At 37.8% G+C, this 9,827-nt stretch overlaps 1 protein-coding gene across 1 annotated transcript in view; it reads right to left on the bottom strand.

Annotated features, from left to right (window-relative positions):
* PLD5 (phospholipase D family, member 5) overlaps window positions 1-9,449 on the bottom strand; it is a 54,821-nt gene extending 45,372 nt beyond the window's left edge. Inside the window, exon 1 of the mRNA XM_009073076.1 lies at window positions 9,335-9,449. The gene's annotated coding sequence lies outside the window, so the exon portion shown is untranslated. The remainder of the gene's footprint in view (window positions 1-9,334) is intronic.
* Window positions 9,450-9,827: the final 378 nt, after the last annotated feature.

Here is a 9,827-nt window from a genome sequence, read left to right as displayed (position 1 = left end):
CTCTTTCCTTCAATTCTGTCCTATTATCGTGCCAAGTCAGCCTTTGACTTTTCCGTTTTTTTCAGATCATTCCTATCTCGGTTCCAATTATTTTTCTCTCATTTCATCTGTGTTGTCACAAGCCCATCAAGAACATGTTTCACCTTTTCACAATATTCTATTTTGATCTTTCCCTGAATTAATTACTCAGTTTTTAGTTTCTGCCCTTTGCTTTCTTCTGATTCATTCCTTCCTTCTATGTAATTTTCCCCACTACTTTCCCCTGATGTCATTCTTCTTCCCTCTCCTTCACTTTCTTCCACTTCAGTTCATAATTTCACTCTTGCCCTTGCCCACTCATTCATTGTTTCATTTATGATAGGTATTCATTCAGTTATTCATTCACTCCCCCACTCTCCAGTTACTTGAGGAACATATTTTATTTTCTAACTACATAAGCAGAATGATATATTCTCCAAGCCCTTACAAATAAATTTGTGGCAAGGAAAAAATAAATTTTTCTAGGAGTTTTAAGGCTAACCACAGTTTTGGGGTACATAAATTGGTCCTAATTTCATTTTATTCAGCATGTGCTAGAACTTCAGCAGGTATTAACTGATGATATACAACCCAAAAGTAGACAAAGATTCCTGATGGCTGTTGCAGATTGGGACTGTGGAAATTCCTTCTTGCTTTTTTAGTCCAAACAGCAACTAAACCTGAATTTTTGTTTGTTACCATGGGTCTAAAGTTCTTGAAAGACCAAGACACTTTTACAGCCTCTTCTTTTATAAAAGAAGGCATGTACAATAGACACTGCAGCTCTGCTGCAGCAGATTGAAGAGTCTCATGCTTGATTCACTATTGTTCTGACCAGCCTGCCAGATGCATTTTTGAGGCCTTCAGCATTCTAGCCTGGCCACTCAGTTACTTCATACATTAAAATGGAGGCTTTTTAAAGAGACAAATGGACAAACCCTGGTGTCAAAAGCAGAAAAATCTACACAGTGGACTGAGAAAGAAATAAAAAGTGTATGAGAAAAAATGCATTAATTTGAGGAAATACAAAGGGGATACAAATCAATGGCTTGTCAGTTAGCAGCTTTTTAACACAGATAGACTTTCCTTCAAACAGCCTATTTGAAATGTAGAAAGCAAACTAGAAGGAAGCCACAACTCTACAGATTCTATGTTATTAGCTGGGTGAAGGACACACACAATATACAGTCAATAAAAGTGACAGCACACTGAAATCACAGAGGATTTTAGTGTCTCAGAGGGACTAGACCACAAAATCATCTTATTAGCCCAGTGTAAATATCAGCAACTGTCTGTGAAGGACAGGAATATAGCTATATTACTCCCCTGTGACATTTTGAACTGGTGGAGAACCAGGTATGTAGGACTTCTTTTTTTTTTTTTTTTTTTTTTCCTCCAAACCACACAACATAGAGAGAATTAGCTTAAGGACATAAGACACAGAGATGGAGCAGTTCAGAGCCATCTGGGATGGCAGCAGGGTACAGGACAGGAGCTGCCTAACTGGACTGTTTGCAGTTGCCCACTGGGATCTCTACAAAAACGAGACTAGAAGGCAGCACATGCACTTCAAGTCCCAGTAATCACATCATGGACTTGGTGACCATCCCTTGTATTAGGGCTGAGAACAGGAAGAAAAACAGGCTGAATGCACACTGCGGTCAAGCACAAGCACTGGAGACTATCACTCTATAGGGACATGCAGTAAGACATAGAAATGACGGTGAGTAATAGAGAGATTTCAATCTGGGAACTTTGCTTCCAGTTGAATTACTTTGGAAGAAGCTTAATGTAATTTGCTTTTCAACCAGTAGGCTGTGTAAAAATTCATAACACATCAAAGTGCTGTAGACACCTAAGGTTAATTTGAAAATTGTACAGGAGATTCCCAGAAAGATCAGCATTAGCATTAGTGGCAAATCCCTGTTACAGAGATTACGTTTGGTAACTAATGCTGTATAAACCAGCAAGATCTGGTCACATGGGCGTACTTTATTCTACAATTGTACTGAATGCAACAGCCCAAGGATAGGCGTAGTTGAGTAGCCTTTCCAAAGTGTTCATCAAATGATAAGCGAACAAATGGTGTCAAAGAGTGTCAGCTTGGTTTGGATACTTATTAATGCTCTTCAACGCGTTTGGCAACTTCTTATATAACTTTGAACACAATACTTTAAATGCAGGTTTGAAGCAGAAATGTTATATTGATTGAGTTAAGCAGCGAAGAATCTAAAAGAATGCAATCCAAGTGTCATGACACTTCAGATGATGGTCTTCTCAGAGCAGCCCAGGTTTGAAGTTACAATTCAGTCTAGATGACATTAAAAAATGTGAACAAGGTGACAGACAAAAGACTTGACATGACTGAGAAGGCTGAAACCTGCTTGCAAACCAGGAGCAATCAAAAATATACCAAATCATACCAGCAAGACTGCTGTGACTGGCCAAGGCACAGTTCTAGGAAGACAGGCTTCAAGTGGATATGAAAATCACATGAATGGACAACACAAAATTGACCTAAAATAAATTAACCTTCTTGCCTTGGACCCCTTTGTAGGACCATTAGCCTTCATCTCTTTTCAGGATGAGATAGTGTTAGTGCTTTTGCATGCAAGAGAAAGCATGGGGTGCCAAAAATTTCTTCTAAGGGAGCAGAGCTACCTAACAGATGCTTTCTGAGCTTAGATGGCCTGGGCAGCTCCTACCAGCTCTTTCAGTAACTGTAGGTAGGAACTTGCATGCTATCCATATGTTTTAAAAATGTCATAACTAATTTCTGCTAATGCCATCCGTCATTGGTTCTTCTGTACTAAAAAGTGTCAGCAGCTCAAACCAATTACTGCCATACAGTGAGAATCCATTCCAGCATGTAAACTATCAAGCAAGATTTGGAGATGATTCCTGTGTTACAAACCTGCTATGTTGGACCTGACTAGTTACTACCAGACAAATCACTTTGGCTGTTCACAAGATGGCCGGATTACAAGCACTCATAGTTGTGCTGGCACTTATTAAATACAAAAGTGTCCATTTCTGCCAAATCCATGAATACACACACATTAGTAACAAACTTGAGTGCAATGACATTTGCAAACTGAAATTATGTACTCAAATACTGATCAATCTACCATGAAAGACCTTTTCAATTACAAATTTCAAAGCAGAAGAATTATGATACTGTTTCTACTAAACACCTAACAGCTTAAACATGCCTCACAGTACACCTGGCCTTAATTCATCAGGAAAAAAAAGTATTATTTACCTATGCATTTTTGACGCAGTAACCACAGCCACTAGAAAGCATGAGACTGATATTTTGTAATGCAAAAGTGCATGTTACCAGTGGGAGGGCTCTGTCCTTGGGCACACAGCCATTCCTCTCAGCAAAGGTATTCATTTCTAAGTCTACAGACACAGATGCTGTAGAGTTTAGAATTAGAATTTATTGCTTACATATCTGGCTGCAATAGACATAGAATTTTTGGCTTAAGTGAACCTTTTCCCCCTCTCCCTCTTTGAAAACGAGTCAGTGCAACCCAAGGCCCTGGTTGCCTTCAGAATTTAAATTATAGTGAGGGTTGCTTGAGGTATTTTTTGACCCTGTAATGGCTGTGGATGTGACAACCTTATACTGCTAATTCTCTCATGCTAGAGAACTCCGGAAGGCATGCCAAGCCTAAACCTTTTTAGAGTTACTAAGCTTCAGACTTCAGAGAAAATAAAAGACTTTTAAGTCCTCTTCATGTGAAGATAATGTTGAGAATCAATGTAAAAACACTGCAAAAACTAAAAAGAAAACAGACTCCATTTATATAATGGGAAGCTAGAATCCTGAATCTAGATCTTGATGAGACTTCCGCCTGTCCAGATGGCAAATTTTTTCACAACATACCATAAAAATAATATTATCTGATGCATGTTCCATTGGAGTGTAAAGAGTGCACTTCACAGCAGAAGTTCAGTTGATGGTTTTATATGAGGCATTGAAATTAATTTGTCATGGAATGGTGTGTGCTAGTGTTTGTAATCTATAGCACAAAACTAAATGCACAAAAAGTTTCTAGAGCTCCACTTTCTACTGATTTATTTGTCACCCTGCAATAATATAACTTTTTAGTTTCTCTGGTTTGGTTCTATCTGATTAAGAGAGAATGTAAACCTGGGCAAATGTGCATGCACTGCTCACTAAGTAACAGCTGCACGTGTAATATAGTGATTAGATCCTGCCCTAAGACTATGACTTTATATTATTCTCCAGTTTCATTACTAACATTCAATAGTTATTAGTTGAGTTAGATGTTTTTTTCTTCAAATCATATTCTGACATGGACAGACTCCTCTTTTCATATCTCCTTTCAGCCAGCACTGACAAAACAAAACCCATTCTTTCCAAATATATGAAAAATGGTTCATGAAAAGGGAGTATTGGGGAAAATGTATGCAAACAGAAAAGGAAGGCAATGTGAACTGAAGAAAATCCATTGGTATGTCTTAAAAAGCATGAACACTGCCAGCTAAAATAAGGTCATAATTAGTGAGGGATTTAGATTCTGTACACGTAAGAAATGATACAACAACCTGCTAATTGCAGACAATACTATTCAAATGTTACTGAGGAACAAAGACTGGTATGCAATTATGTGCAGAGGGGGAGGGTCACAAGAAATATTTCAGTCTAGTAGACTGAGCCACAGCTGAGAAAAGGCTAAAACAATAATCTTGAAAACAAGCATTAATAAGCTACTGTCACAGTACAGGGAGGACAAAGAAGAACATATTTGTTTACACAGTGAGCCAAATTTTGCCTACAGACAAACACACCTTTCACAAGAGAGTCATATACATATATGCACAGTATTCATATACATATGTCCTATAAAAATAACATCACTGTTTATAGCCTGTTTAATAATAATTTTGAAAACACAAGCTGGGAGAACTTATAGGTGGTTGATTTTTTTAAATTATTGATATACCTTTTTTATATTTATTGTGACTATAGAAAACAAATGTTCATATCTGGCTTCTGGTGCTTGTGCTGCCATTAATAATCACTGGAGGCCCCTGAGAGACAGACACAGCAAGCAACCTCACGTAACAGTGATGTTGTAAAAAGAAATTCATTAATACTGTATTTGCAGAGCACTCAAGATACCACAGTGAGAAACAGCACGGAAAAGCCTATGAGGAAATTAATCATTCTGCATTCAGTGCAGGATCTGGCAGATGTGCAATAAAGAAAGCCTGGAGACATACATTAAATATGAAGATAAAAAAAGAAACTAGCCATTACCAGCAGAAATAATATCCCCTGAATGAGCATCATCTGCTGTAGGCATTAAATGTTTGACATATTCTCATTCAATACAAGGGAAAAACCTCCGATTAATGTGGTAAGATTATAACAAGTAGCAGGCAGGTATTCTATGCAAAATATAGAATCTGATCATGTAATTAAAGTCTCATAAATATATGCTATGGGACTTGTATTCCCTCGTTTCTGCATGCTTAATTATGCAACTAAATAACACTCCCACAGTCCAGCAATTATCAGTAAATGTACATGATCTCAGCATTCTGAGGCTTCTGTCACCACAGCGCTAGGTGTGGTATGTGCTAGCACAGTAAATCAATCCATGTTTCACACTGCAGCTGCTAGACTACTTCTGTAATCAAGCTCCCCTGCTTTACAGCTAGCTCAAATGAATCAGGATAACATAGACAGGACAAAAAAAAGGCATCACAGTGATGACCAACCTGCAGCTTCACAGCTAGCTCAGCTGTCTGTACTGACATTGCAACTGTAGATTACTAATCTTATGTTACTCTACATCAGTTCAGTTCTGCTTTCCCCTTCACATAAGTTATGCTTTATCTTACCCCATCAGCTCAAATCTGAAGTAAATTTTCAACTCTCTCCTCTGTTAATCAATAAAGGCATCACAGTGATGACCAACCTGCAGCTTCACAGCTAGCTCAGCTGTCTGTACTGACATTGCAACTGTAGATTACTAATCTTATGTTACTCTACATCAGTTCAGTTCTGCTTTCCCCTTCACATAAGTTATGCTTTATCTTACCCCATCAGCTCAAATCTGAAGTAAATTTTCAACTCTCTCCTCTGTTAATCAATAGGAAGCTGGAGAGGTTGTAGGGAGGACTCTAGGATGCACCCTTGGGTTGGAAAAGGTCTATCAAAGCTGCATTTTATATTGCATCAGATATGGGGAGAAGAGGCAAGGGGGCTCCATGCATGCCTATTTAGAAAAATGAAAGATGTGCTAGAATAATCTGGCTGGCAAAAATAGTCTCAACATCTGTGCTGAGATACAGCAGTAGAGTATCATGTTTCCTCAGACAAAAAAACCCCAAACCACTGCATGAGACCATATGGATGACCAAGTATAGTTCTTCAAACACCTCCATATAAACCTATGCAACTTTGTTGTGGCTACTTAAAGTCAGACAGGACATCCTACCTGAAGATGAGGCCCGAGGTAGATAACCAGGGGCCGAGGAAATGCAGCATCCTTTTAAGGTTCCCAGGCAGTGTATTAACAGGTACATCCTGGGATAATCAAATTATCCCTCATCCCGACTCTAGGAACCAGTCTGCACTGCATGAGGGCACAGCTCAGGGGTTCTGATCATAGTCTGCTAAAAAGAAAGGCAAGGCTCTTCCACCTTCTCCGTGCAATAGTGGCTGTCTCTCACATTTAGTAGAACAGCTCACTACTTGGAGACAGTCTAACTCTTGCATACAGTCTGCCTTGGAATGAAAAGCTTAGTCTATGCTCACCTAGCAAAGTGAAGGCAGACTCAGGAATTGATGAAATTCCCAGAGCCCCACTGTCTATGCATGTGCTTTCTCTCCATGCTACTGCCCATGACTCAGGTGCCAAGCATATTTGCTGCTTAGGATCGATCAACTTCATTTATTAGCTGATGAACCACTGAGTACTGCTTGGATTCTCCTCTGCCTAAATCAGAAAGGCACCACAAGTGGGGGTTTGGATCTGTTCAGACAAATATATTCTGGTTTTCCATCTTGAGACACTTCACAACGTGGCTGAGCTACTGATATATTTACTGCTTTCTTTATCAAGAAAGGAACGCCTCTGTTAAAAAGGGTGCATGGCATACTTTGAAAGACAAATCTTACCAGTTGCAGGGGAAAAAAATCAATTAATTATCTTCATGAATATACATGTCCAAGTGATAACGCATAGTTCTCTTTCAAGGATGAGTTCTGCCTGATTTCTGAGGACACAGGTGGCCAAGCACCTCACAGGCAAAGAGATTAACAATTTTAGTAGACAGGTCTTCCAGGATAGCATAGCAAAGCTTAAAAATATCTTTGTCCTCCACTAAGACAATGGTAGTAGGTAACAGTAATTTTTTTTTCTCCAGCAGACATGAAAGAGATTAATACAGATGTATCTTCCATTTCCCTTGTTGTTAATATTAGTGAACTGAAGGAAATTGAGGTAGGGGTTTTGGGGTATTTTTTCAAGCCAGCCTACCACCTAGCTTCTATTTGACACAAGCAGGACATACCATGAACTGTTGTCCATACAAGGTCTGTTCATTTCAACATAAAATTACGACAATTAAATCTGATTGAATTTGAAACTAACTTATATCAGAATTTGTAGAAATAAGCAAACCAAAATATGGAATGAGAAAAAAAATTCACAGTGAGAAAATCAAGAAGTTATAATACTGATCTTTGAAAAAGGTATATAATGATATTTACAATTCCAGGGTTCAAAAATGGTGACAGCAAAACTCACAAGAATTACTACACAAAGCAATTTTCTCTGATTCTTTGTAGTTCAGAACACAAATATATTGATCGTTTCATTTGAATACCATAAAATTTCCTGTCCTAGAAATCTGAAATAGGCATAAGGGAAGCTGAAGCTAGGAAAGCTGTAAAAGCCTGTGTTCTGTTTGTTTTTTCAAAAAGCTCACAGGTCTGATTAATTCCTGCATAAACTGAAGGAAGTGTTAATGATAAACATTGCTGCCATTTCTTGCTAAAAATTTTTGCTCTTTTTTTGGAAAGAGGATCATTTTTGATATTGGATATTCTCAATAAATTATAGCTAAAATATCTGTTGCCAAGTACATTGATATAAATGTACAGACCCTATCTCTCATCTTCTCTGGGTCATGGGAATTTGGGATATTAAAATCACAGGGAAGATAAACCACTTTTTCAAAGACAGTTTCACTGACATTGGTATTAATATACGTACTTCTTTTTCAACACATCAGAAAAAGATAATTCCTTACTTCACATATGTCTGACAAAGCTGATGTATTCTTACTGGCTATCTAAGAATCAATATCACTTTTGGCTATGTAGCAGAAATAATCAAATCCCTGAAATAGGCAGTGTCATGAAATGACAGGTATCTGTAGCAATTAAATTTTAATAACATGTCAGTCTTGATTAAAAGATTAACTCTCTAAGGGATGAGGACTTCCATTAGTAATACTCTTTTACTTGCCCAGTGAGGAGATTACAAGGAATTTAAACAAATATAGACTTATTTTTTTTAGCAAAAGGTGTTCTTTATTCTTTACCAAAGCCAGACATGCTTTATTAGGGAGCTGCCACACATAGCAACTCCTTTGCTTAATTAATTTTTTCAGAATTTCCTTTGCAATCCATATAGTTGTCTGTGTCAAAAATGATCACCATCAAAATATATAGGGCTTTTTTTTCCCTTTGAGAAGTGTACCCTAGCTTTAAAATCATGCTTGTCTCAGATTATACAGACAACTAACACATTATTATTCAGGAGAAATAAGTATGACATTCCTAAAACTCCCAAGAGAGTCTCTTATGAGATTTAGGCGAACAGACACCAAAGAAATATACACAGCACAGAAAACCTTGTCAGATGGCTAAATATGACCAATGCTTTATTTTCCAGTGCTTCAGAATCATCAGTACTATACACATTGTTTTATTAATTTATTTTGCTATTGCTCAAAAGAAGAAACTAGCTTGTCCCACAAGTTATTACAGTAGTCTCTCAGGTTACATTGCCTACCATTTAAATAGCTACAGTGAATTTAAACTCCTATCCAATCACTGCACCACCTTTTTAATTGCTTGCAAACTGCAAACATCAACTGCAGTAACAGAGTTTCAGATCTTTGATAACTATGAACCAGAGAAAGCTGAGGGATTATAGGGTAATATCATTGGAGTACATTTTAGACATCATCTGAGTCTGCATTTTAAGTAAAGGAACATTACATATCAGTCAATGGCATAACAACATAAAGACCTTGGTCTTACCCTTTCTTTTCAAGTCGTTTAATACCTTTGATTCCACGGGCAGAATATCACTCACTAGTTTGATCTCAATATTTTGGGATGCCAGTTCAAGCAATTTTTCAAAAAGTCGCTGACCCTGGGAAGAACGTTAAAGGAAAGCAGATGTTGTAAGACACAGAATTGTTCAAACTGCTTATCAACAAATTAAAGAGGCATGTTAAAACAAAAACATTATATGCAACAGCTGAATAAATATGCTTCTAGGTACGGTTAAACCTACCCTAAAGTTTAGCACCTCAAACCACTTTCTTGGAGAAATACTGTGCTGAAGGCAGTTTGGGACGATGCAATCTGACATAGCATGGAGCAACAAAACCTGAGACAAAAGTCCCCCCGCATCAAAAACCCATAAGCAGCAGACAGAGGAAAGCCACCCTTTGCCCTGGAATTGCCTGCACAGATTGATACTTTGAGCCTTATACTAGGCCTTAAGTATTACACAGTCACAGAAAGT

This window comes from Acanthisitta chloris, unplaced genomic scaffold (genome assembly GCF_000695815.1).
Source record: "Acanthisitta chloris isolate BGI_N310 unplaced genomic scaffold, ASM69581v1 scaffold10594, whole genome shotgun sequence".
NCBI lineage: Eukaryota > Metazoa > Chordata > Aves > Passeriformes > Acanthisittidae > Acanthisitta > Acanthisitta chloris.
This window is presented reverse-complemented; position numbering and strand designations above follow the sequence as displayed.